Source organism: Phoxinus phoxinus, assembly GCF_949152265.1.
Source record: "Phoxinus phoxinus genome assembly, chromosome: 13".
In the NCBI taxonomy this organism is placed as follows: Eukaryota; Metazoa; Chordata; class Actinopteri; order Cypriniformes; family Leuciscidae; genus Phoxinus; species Phoxinus phoxinus.
Window position 1 is genome coordinate 32,499,019 of NC_136888.1, and position 9,643 is coordinate 32,508,661.

At 38.6% G+C, this 9,643-nt stretch overlaps 1 protein-coding gene across 2 annotated transcripts in view; it reads right to left on the reverse strand.

Moving 5' to 3' along the window:
- Window positions 1-9,643, reverse strand: part of LOC307008973 (uncharacterized protein) — a 39,032-nt gene that overhangs the window by 28,518 nt on the left and 871 nt on the right. The window lies entirely within an intron of this gene.

The window sequence follows — 9,643 nt, forward strand, 5'->3', positions numbered from 1 at the left end:
TTGCAGAGGCTTGTAATGAGTGGTAATCTGATACTGTTGACCCTTATTACACTTGCTAAAGGTGAAATTTGGATGCACCAAAATTTCAGCTACCAAAAAAGCTTTTTTTAAGTTTTGAGCCTAAATGGTTTTGGAGGGCCGAAATCAGTGACCGAAACAGACGTTTCATTAGCGCTTCTCTGATGGCATATTTTGACTGTTCAGCGTCAACGTGCCAGCTGTGTGGACTCCAGCACTGAACTGACTATTCATTTCTTGATTTTAATCGGTAATGATATAGTTTATTGAATCTAAAATATTTTGGTTTGCTGTTTTCTGTTGATGCAAAGCCTGAACAAAACTTCACTAAACATTTGTAGCACACCTGCCATCCAATTAATTTGAATAAGAAGCAAAGTCTCAACTTTAAAAATTCTGTCGATTTTATTACAAAATTCAAACAATAAATGGTTGTTTTTGTCACTCTTTAATACGGCGCGGCAGATCGTTGGAACAGCAGCACGGATCAATCATCTCATCGCCTTTTTATTACTAGTTACAGTACGAAATAAACATGGGTGAACACCAGAAGGTATTTTGAAAGATTACACCTTAGCTAAATTAATCCTGCCCCATGTAATCGCTCAAATCAAGTGTTTACAAAAAAAAATGTTTTGTTATTTTGCTAAATATATACACTGTATCATATTTTTACTTAGCTTGTTTTCATGACAGATTATAAATAATGACATCGCTAACAGGTTATTACAGTTTATTTTCATTCAAGCTGCAAGTAGAAAAAAATCTGTTGTTAAAAAGTTGATAAGTCGTCAAAAGTAAATGTTTTGAAGAATGTCGGTAACCAAACATTTGATGGGCTCCATTGACAAACGTAAAAGTTAAATAAATAAAAAGAAATCAGAGCGTCATCTCACATTCCCTTTAAGAGCCGGCGCGCTTGTTCCATGGCGGATTGCTATTATAACGGCGGATTTGCCAGCGCACGCCAGGAGCAGTTCACAGCCGAGGAGACCGACGTTCTCGTCAGGGCCGTAAAACACAGAGAAGTGACAATGTATGAGGATGATGGAGAAACCCAAATTAGCTTCGGTTAAACAGGCGTATAATAATTTGGGTAAATGCGTAAGCTAGATTTATGTCTATTTTTTCACATCTTCATGGACACCACATTGATTTCCCTCGTGTATTAATATTTTTCCTTGAAATAATGTATGATTTGCAAAAATGAAAACTGCTGCGTCTGTTTAGATTAGAAAAGCAAAGTGCGTTGTTCACATGCTACATTATGGCCAAGCATGCGCCCTTAAAATAGCATCTAAATAACGGCCACTGACTTTAGACTGGGTTTTTCCTGGTCAGTGGCGGAATTGTTTTCTCAACACACCTCCTCTTTTCACTTATCTTCATTTTTGGGTAAACTTTTAAGTAATTTAAGTAATCCCTTTAAGTCACAAAGCAATGTACAGTGACATCAAAGTTGGCCCCGTCTGAATTACGATAAATTGACAAACTGGAAACTCTACAGAGATGTAAAAGTGTTCCATCAAGTGCGTCATGTGGGACAGGGCCCAAGTCTCTCATTATGCGGCAAAAGAGTTAAAACCATGAAAATCTCCTAATGTTGATGGCTAAATCAATGGATTAAAAAAAGTCCGAAACCACTTTCCCTCAGAGAGAGTCCCTCCCAGAGTTGAATGGTGTCTGTGATGTCAGTATGCTGTGTAGTGGGCGGTAGGTGAGAGTTGCATGCTGGGCGTCAACACGTGTGTCACAGCCATGAGTTCTAGCTACGCCATCTGCTCAACAGTTTAGGATGGTGGTCGGTCCTGTAATCATGGCCAGTCTCGGTGTCTGTCTGCGTGTGCAGATCATGTGTGTTCCACAGATAGCAAAGCCCTGTAACATGCCACCCGGCTCCTTCCATACCCTTTACAATTAAACACTTATATATGCAAACACAACAGTCTTGTGAATCAATCGAAACATTTCGGAAGGAAATATCCCAACTCACATAGCCTACTTAATATAAATCACACTAAAAATGTACTTCTATGATTCCACATACTACACCAGAGATTAAATTTTAAAAAAAAAGTTAAAAAACTTCATACATAAATTAATACAAAGTAGGGGTGTAACAATATATCGTGCCACAATATATCGCAATACAAAAATGCAACAATACGTATCGTGGATAGTGACAATATGTATCGTGGATAGTTCACCCAAAATAGAAATTACTGTATAAGAAAAAAATCATGTTTTCAGAGTTTTAGTGTCAGTACTACATTAAACTACTATATAATGTTGATTATAATGTATAATAATGCAATGGTCAGCTTCAGAATCATGAATATTTTTATTCTGGTGTCACCATTGTCCTTGAATTACAAGCACCAAGTCCAAACCTGTTCATTTAAACTCACAATGTAATATCAAAGTTAGCATTTTAATCAACAGTACATTTTTTGTTAACCTTTTATCATATGTCTTGGGAGTATCGCAATAATATCGTATCGTGAGTTCAGTATCGTGATATATATCGAATCGTGAAATGAAGGTATCGTTACACCCCTAATACAAAGTCATGACCTTAAAAAGATGGAAGGGAATTGTAAAAAAAAAATACATATATATATCTTTAACTTTCACCTATGGGTTGTGGGAAATACAAGCAAACATGTGGATGTTTAAAATCTAAAATAGATATATTTTTTAATGTATTAAAGGTAATGTTCTTCGTGATTCCATTTTTTTAACTTTAGCTAGTGTGTAATGTTGCTGTTGGAGCATAAACAATACCTGTAAAATTATAAAGCTCAAAGTTCAATGCCAAGCGAGATATTTTATTTAACAGAAGTCCCCTTTCCAAGCCTCCAGCGAACGGCCGGTTCGGACTACATCCTCTACTTCCTGCTTTAATGACGTCACTAGAACAGTTTTTCGACTAACCTCCGCACACAGGAATACACAAAAAAAAGGGGGTGTGGTCTTGTCGCGCTCCTACAGAGAAGAGGAAGAGTTGCGTTTGTAGAGTGTGTTTGTCGCCATGTCGTCGAGACGCTGTTATTTTCAGAGTCAAATCACCTTTGTTTGGCCATGTTTACAGTAACACTGAGCGCATGCATCTCCACGTTACGGTAAGAGGCGTGACCTTTCCGGGCAACGTGCGCTAATCTGCTGTCCAATCACAACACAGGAACCGCTGGCACAATCAGAACTCGTTACGTATTTCTGAAGGAGGGACTTCATAGAACAAGGAAGTCATCAGCTCGTTTTTAGGACAGTTAAAACAGCGGTATACAGATAAGTAAATTTTGTGAAAAATACTGTGTTTTTTTACACACGAAACATGAACACATGTTATTGCACACTGTAAACACAATCAAAGCTTCAAAAACACAGGAAAAACGGGACCTTTAAGCCTTGAAATCCACTATTTATAATCTTATATATTATTTAATAATAATATTACATAAAAGAGAATTGGCTACTGAATATTTTTGATTAAATGTTTTTAGAGCAGAAAAATGCCTCTATTGTATTCAATGTCGTATGAAACATTTCTGCTCGTCCTCAATTGATTCACAAGCTATTAAAGAGTCCACCTAAATATTTTAATAAATAATTTACCCATCCTCATGTCATTCCAAACCTGTATAACTTTAGTAGATATTTTGAAGAATTCTGGCTGACTTTCAAGGCACTTTCAATGTCTGAAAAAAAAAAAAAAAAAAAAAAATTCTCACAAAGATCTTCTACGATCAATAACAGCATGAGAGAGTAAATAACAGAGTTTATTTCATTCATCTTAACAGATATTTTCTGGTAAGGTTCTCAAAGGTTCTCCGGCTTTTTATGTGCTTTCCGCTCGAACACTTAGTGAGGGTTTCACAGGTCTCAGCGTTCACAGATGATATTTATGACCAACCAACAGCTGAATGCAGACCAACTTGCTAACAATGTCCAGCAGAAAGTGCCTAATCACTACCAGCCACAACCCTGCGTGTTTCACATTTACAAAACAGCAGATCTACCAGTGTTAAAAAATAAGTAGTTGCAATTAGAAAAACAACAGAAGAAAACAATGAGACGATTATAATAATCACTTGACAAATATATCTGATAATGCTTTTCTAATTACAATGACACGCGTGCTAATAGCAGACCTACAGTGAGCTGCCAATTATGTCAAAGGCCTATAAAATCTACTTCAGCCCAAAAAGCCAAAGTACATTTGTATTTCTGTCTTTAGCTAACCTCTTGGCTTATTCTTTATATTGCCAAAGTCTTTTTTTTTCCTCTCATGCTGACTAAAACCATTACGAGTATCCAACTTTCTGTAGACTGGCTGCGCCTGCTAGATTAAGTGCTTGGCCAACAACATGTAAATGACATTGGGCTAGATTTTCCAGTATTTTCCCTTCTGGCTTACAGAAACACAAACATTTCACAAACTGTTCATGGTTTGGCAGTAGGATTTAGGTGCGTGTGTATCCAGCCAACTGCCCTTACATAAGTTTCTTGACATTTTACATTAAACCTGCACAACTGACACTAGCGTGTAAACATAAAAAAGAAGTACGGTACTTTTCAACAGAGTCTTGCAAGACTAGCAAAGGCAGGTTTATAACATGGAGCAGTCTGCTAACCATGGGAGTGTTTAGGCTAAGTCCTCTGCGGTCAATTTAAGATCACACAAAGAAGAAGAAAAACCAGCCACACACTCGCAGCTGCATTTTTCAATTTCTACACCAGTGCACAAGAACAAACCCATCAAAAGTGGGATCAAGTAAAAGGCAACGACACACTATTAAACTCAAACACAGGAAAGACACACAATAAACAGTGTTTCAAGACTCAAACAAACATTGTGTGTGTGTGTGTGTGTGTGTGTGTGTGTGTGTGTGTGTGTGTGTGTGTGTGTGTGTGTGTGTGTGTGTGTGTGTGTGTGTGTTCATGCATGAAGGAGACTTCTGGATGACTCTTATCTTCAGGGTTAGCAGGTTCATGGTTGATGTACCCAAACTTACATTTAAATATTAGTATTTCTGCATTTTTCATCTAATAAGACCCTTCCACGTGTCAAAATCCCCCAATCTGCTCAACTCTATCGCTCTATGGAGCGGACAGCAAGTTGTGTGCAGGTCAAAAGTTGCAACACAAAGCTCAAAGTTCAATATCAACATGCAATATTAAAGTGCAAAAAGTCACATGGTGTGACATTCAGTGGATAGTTATTATATTATACACATTGAATGTCATATGCAATTTAATACCTAGTAAAATCGTCCTTTTGTGGCTTTATCTGCAATGCTTTTCATGTGGAGGTCGAAGCTGTGCATGATACTTGTGTGGAGAGGTGCGTTTAAGCCCTGATGCTCATCGTGTGAAAGGGCATAATTTTTCCTCTGGCTTGTGTCTGCAGAAAAACTCCCACGAGGAACTTCTTCCAAAGCTTCCCAGTGGTTTACTAAATCTACTCAAACATGACACACACGGACACTTTTACACACACAGCTTCTGTCAGCAACCCAGGCGTCTCAAAGACGTTTCTGGCAGAAGGCCGCACTCCAACCACCGTAATTGTATTTATTAGTGTAAGCCATAGGGTCAAGCTGAGATCAGGACATGTGTCCACTGGTACAGGAATAACAGTCTTTGGCAATGAGTAGTCACCGACGTGACTAACGTACTTTGAACATCTCTAGATCTTGTAAAAAAAATAAAAAATGTTGGTGTTAATTTGTCATTTTGTAGTTAAGTCAACCCTTGGTCTCGACGTAATCTTAGAGAGGTAAGGTGATCAAACTGTAGCTTTACAATACCGTCGTCCAGCTACAAATCCCAGTTTAGCACATACAAATGCCATACAAACTTAAAACAACATGAAACGGAAGTCACAAGCCATTTTACTTTTTATAATTTCAAGAGTAAAACAAGATATCCATTGCGAAAGGATGTTGATTAGGCTTGCTGTGGTTTTTCGATTACATCAGATTTCACTTCTCAAGTGACGAGAATAAGGAGCGATAACTGACAGGACGATGGCGGAGGATTCGGTGCGCAACAGATCCTGACTGTCATTGACAAATATCTTGTCTATATTGTGCAGTCAGTATCGTCGCTCCCTAAACACAATGTTCACAAATTCAAAAGTGAACAGCGAGCGCGCATTCAAAAGCAATTGTAATACCACGCATATTAACAGCTGCTCCCTGATGCCGGCAAATTATACACACAATATATATGTACCCAACTATATACTTTCAAGAGAACACAAGCATTGAAATATTTTTTTTCCTCCGATCTCATATATCTACTTTCTATCAATATGTCCCTTTTAGGGCACCGTAGAATGTGTATTTTCCTTTCCGTATAAGGTATTCGGCTTCGGTCACAACCCTAGTTGGAATGGACTTTGTTTTATCCATTAGGAACAGATTGGATCATAAAAGTACCAGAATACTGTCAATTAAGACTACATCCATCCATATTAATCTGAATAAACTTAAAAACGCATTGTTTAATCTAAGTTTTGTCCTTCTGTCAACACTGAAGTGCCATTTTTATCCATTGAAAATGTGTTTTGAAGATGATCTCCCAAGTGGATAAGTTTGAAAACGCTGTGAGAATTGAGGAACTTGAAAACGATGATGCATGTTTAGTCGTGTGTTAGCCTACATATTGTACCTATCTGTGGTTGTACTGGAACTGTTGTGTCTGCTATTCACGTTCATAGACTTATTAAAGATAAATTTTCCTCAGTACAATCTTTATATAACAGTCCTAAAATATGGACAATTGAATTTTAGACCCTGAATGGCGATTTTGGATGTCTGGTGTGGCATGCCTGAATGGCATGGTGTGAGTAATTTATTATTCTGATCTCTCAATATTATCTCAGTGAGCTTTTATTCTGTTTTAAACATGCACAGTATGGGTGACTCCCTGACGAAGGCTTTATATGCCGAAACGGGTCGGAGTTTTTTAAAGGTTTAAAATGACCAAGCCATAAAAATAAAGGCTTTTAAACCTTTCTAAAGAGAGTGCCTTGGAGTTTCCTGAATCTTTTCCACATATGATTATCCCATCCAAAGAGTACCTCAAGCTAACATTTTGAGTCCTGGAAGCGCTCCTCTACAGACATTTGATGCACCGTATAGTGACTGAAGAGTTTTCATTAGTTTCATAGGGGCTTTCGCACTGGAGGAGCGTTTTCATAGTCCCTGTAACTATTGGCAGAAGTTTACGCTTTTTGGCGTGTTCACACCTCAGGAACTGGGAACGATTTTAGTTACAGAAACACCTTTTGAGGGGACAAAATAAGCTCCTACTTCAGAGTAGGGTCTAACCCAACACACAACAGGAACTACCAGTGATGTGTGCATTGATTCGCTGAACGCATGCCCTATGAAACATAGACACTCGCCATTTTTAACAAGCTGTGCTAACACACAGTTTACATGAACTAACTCCATGAACATGGAAAACAGCGATATGGGCCGACTCAAAAGTCCAAGCGCTTCTCAACTTCTAAGCTACGGAGTTGTTGACATTGATGAATGCGGCTGTCGGCCGGCTTACGTCACTTCAGAGTTCCTAATGACGGTATGAACGCAACCAGGAAAACGGCCCCGGGGATCATTTAGTTGTCGGGGGACCGCCCAGGTGACTAGTTCCTATAACGGAGTTCCTGCAACTACCTGGTGTGAAAGTCCCTAATGTGGACAGGACAAGCAACTTCTGGAAAGGCTTGACAATGCTAGTGTGAACAGAAACCGTTGTTTCTAAATGAAAACGCCAGTTTCAGATATATCCGGATTAATGTGGACGTAAACTAATGAGGATTAGTCCCCTTCTAAAACACTGACACACACTTTTAAGGAGGTTTTTGACTGGGATGTGAAGATTGAAGTCAGGTTCACCATGGTAATCTCATCCTCTTCTTTTTCTAATCTGTCCTTACTATTGCCTAAATCTTTATTACATTAACATTACTAAGCATTAAATGAGCATGTAAACTATTGGCAAGGCTGCATTACCTACTACAGTAACCTATAATTATGCCTAAACAACTATGTCAACTGGTTAGCAGCATTAACAAATAGCAAACCCACGTGGCCTAATTGACATCAGCCAAAAAGAAAATCCTTTCAGAGGCACAGCAAGTTATTTTTTCTTTGGAATCTTGATAATGAATCTTGCACAATAAGACCAGAATCATGTAATAAAGGGTCATGTATTACAGGGCATACCGTGCATGCTAGGGTGTGTGTACTTGTACTACTTTATAGCCTACATATATTTCCCCCATCTTCTTCTTTCTTCCTCATAACTAAGACAAGCTGGTCATAGTGGCCTCTCCAATTTCATTCATTACTCATCAGTTTTAAAGTAGCTTTCCATTCTGCTATTGCCACAGACAGATAACAACTCCTCACCAGGAAGGAGCTCAAACATGTGGCTGAAGGGCACACCTCATGACAAATAATGAAACTGGAACAAGCAGTTGGTCAGATCAATCAACTATGGCCCTGTTTACACCTGGGATTAAGATTCGTTTTGGTCAATCAGATCACAAGTGGACGACGCTAAATACGGGTGTAAAAAGTAAATGCTCATGTGGTCGAATGTGTGGTCTAGCCAGACGGGATTTAAATTTTGTTGGCTGGAGACAAAAAGTGTAGTTAAGACGAAAAACGTACCAAGCACGATGTTTCCTCACCATTCCTGATTTATATTATAACACGCATGTTCGCCGTGGTGTTGTGACTATCAGAGCAGAAACTAAAGCTGCTGCTCTCCATGTTTAATCCATTAGATTGAAAGATCTGAAAAATCCCATTAATTTACCTGCCCATAGACCCTCCCCTCAAAGAAATCAGGACAGAAGTGGACAAAAGAGACGGATTAAAACACCAGGTGTAAACGGGTATGCGTCTCCCTCGTCTACTTGTGATCCGATCGACCAAAACACATCTTAACACCAGGTCAAAATCAGGCCTAAAAGTCTAATAAGGAAAATGTGGAAACTGCCATGAGGACTCGGGCTACATCTTTGTGGAACATAAAACAAGACGCATTCATGCCAATGCCTTCGAGAAAAGTTGCTGTGGTGCATTTATGAACAATTTATAGCATTATAACAATGCAGCATCAGCAGAGAGCCAGCATTGGGTTCAGTATGTCAAGTATTTATGGATTCCAGAAAGGTGTTGCATTACTTTAAGACTGTTCTTCAAGATGGCGCAAGCCAGATGCCATCATGATTTCCTCAGCTAAAACTTTTAACTCATGACTTCTTCTGGTTCTTTGGTTTATTTCTTCGAATAAAGTTTTCACATATGGTCTTTCCATAGGCTCTGATGGCATCTTTTCATTTTGTTTGTGAAGTATTAGTTTCAAGTGTGTGTGTGTGTGTGTGTGTGTGTGTGTGTGTGTGTGTGTGTGTGTGTGTGTGTGTGTGTGTGTGTAAATATGCACAGGAGTCTGAACGAGTGGGTAAATTATAAAACTAGTCTTAGTAACAAATCCACATTGAGCTTAAACATTTTGTAGTACACTAGGACGTGACGATCAATATGAAGCTTCCGTATTTAAGTGGAATAAAGCAGCAGTAATACGACAAAGTGCTTTACTG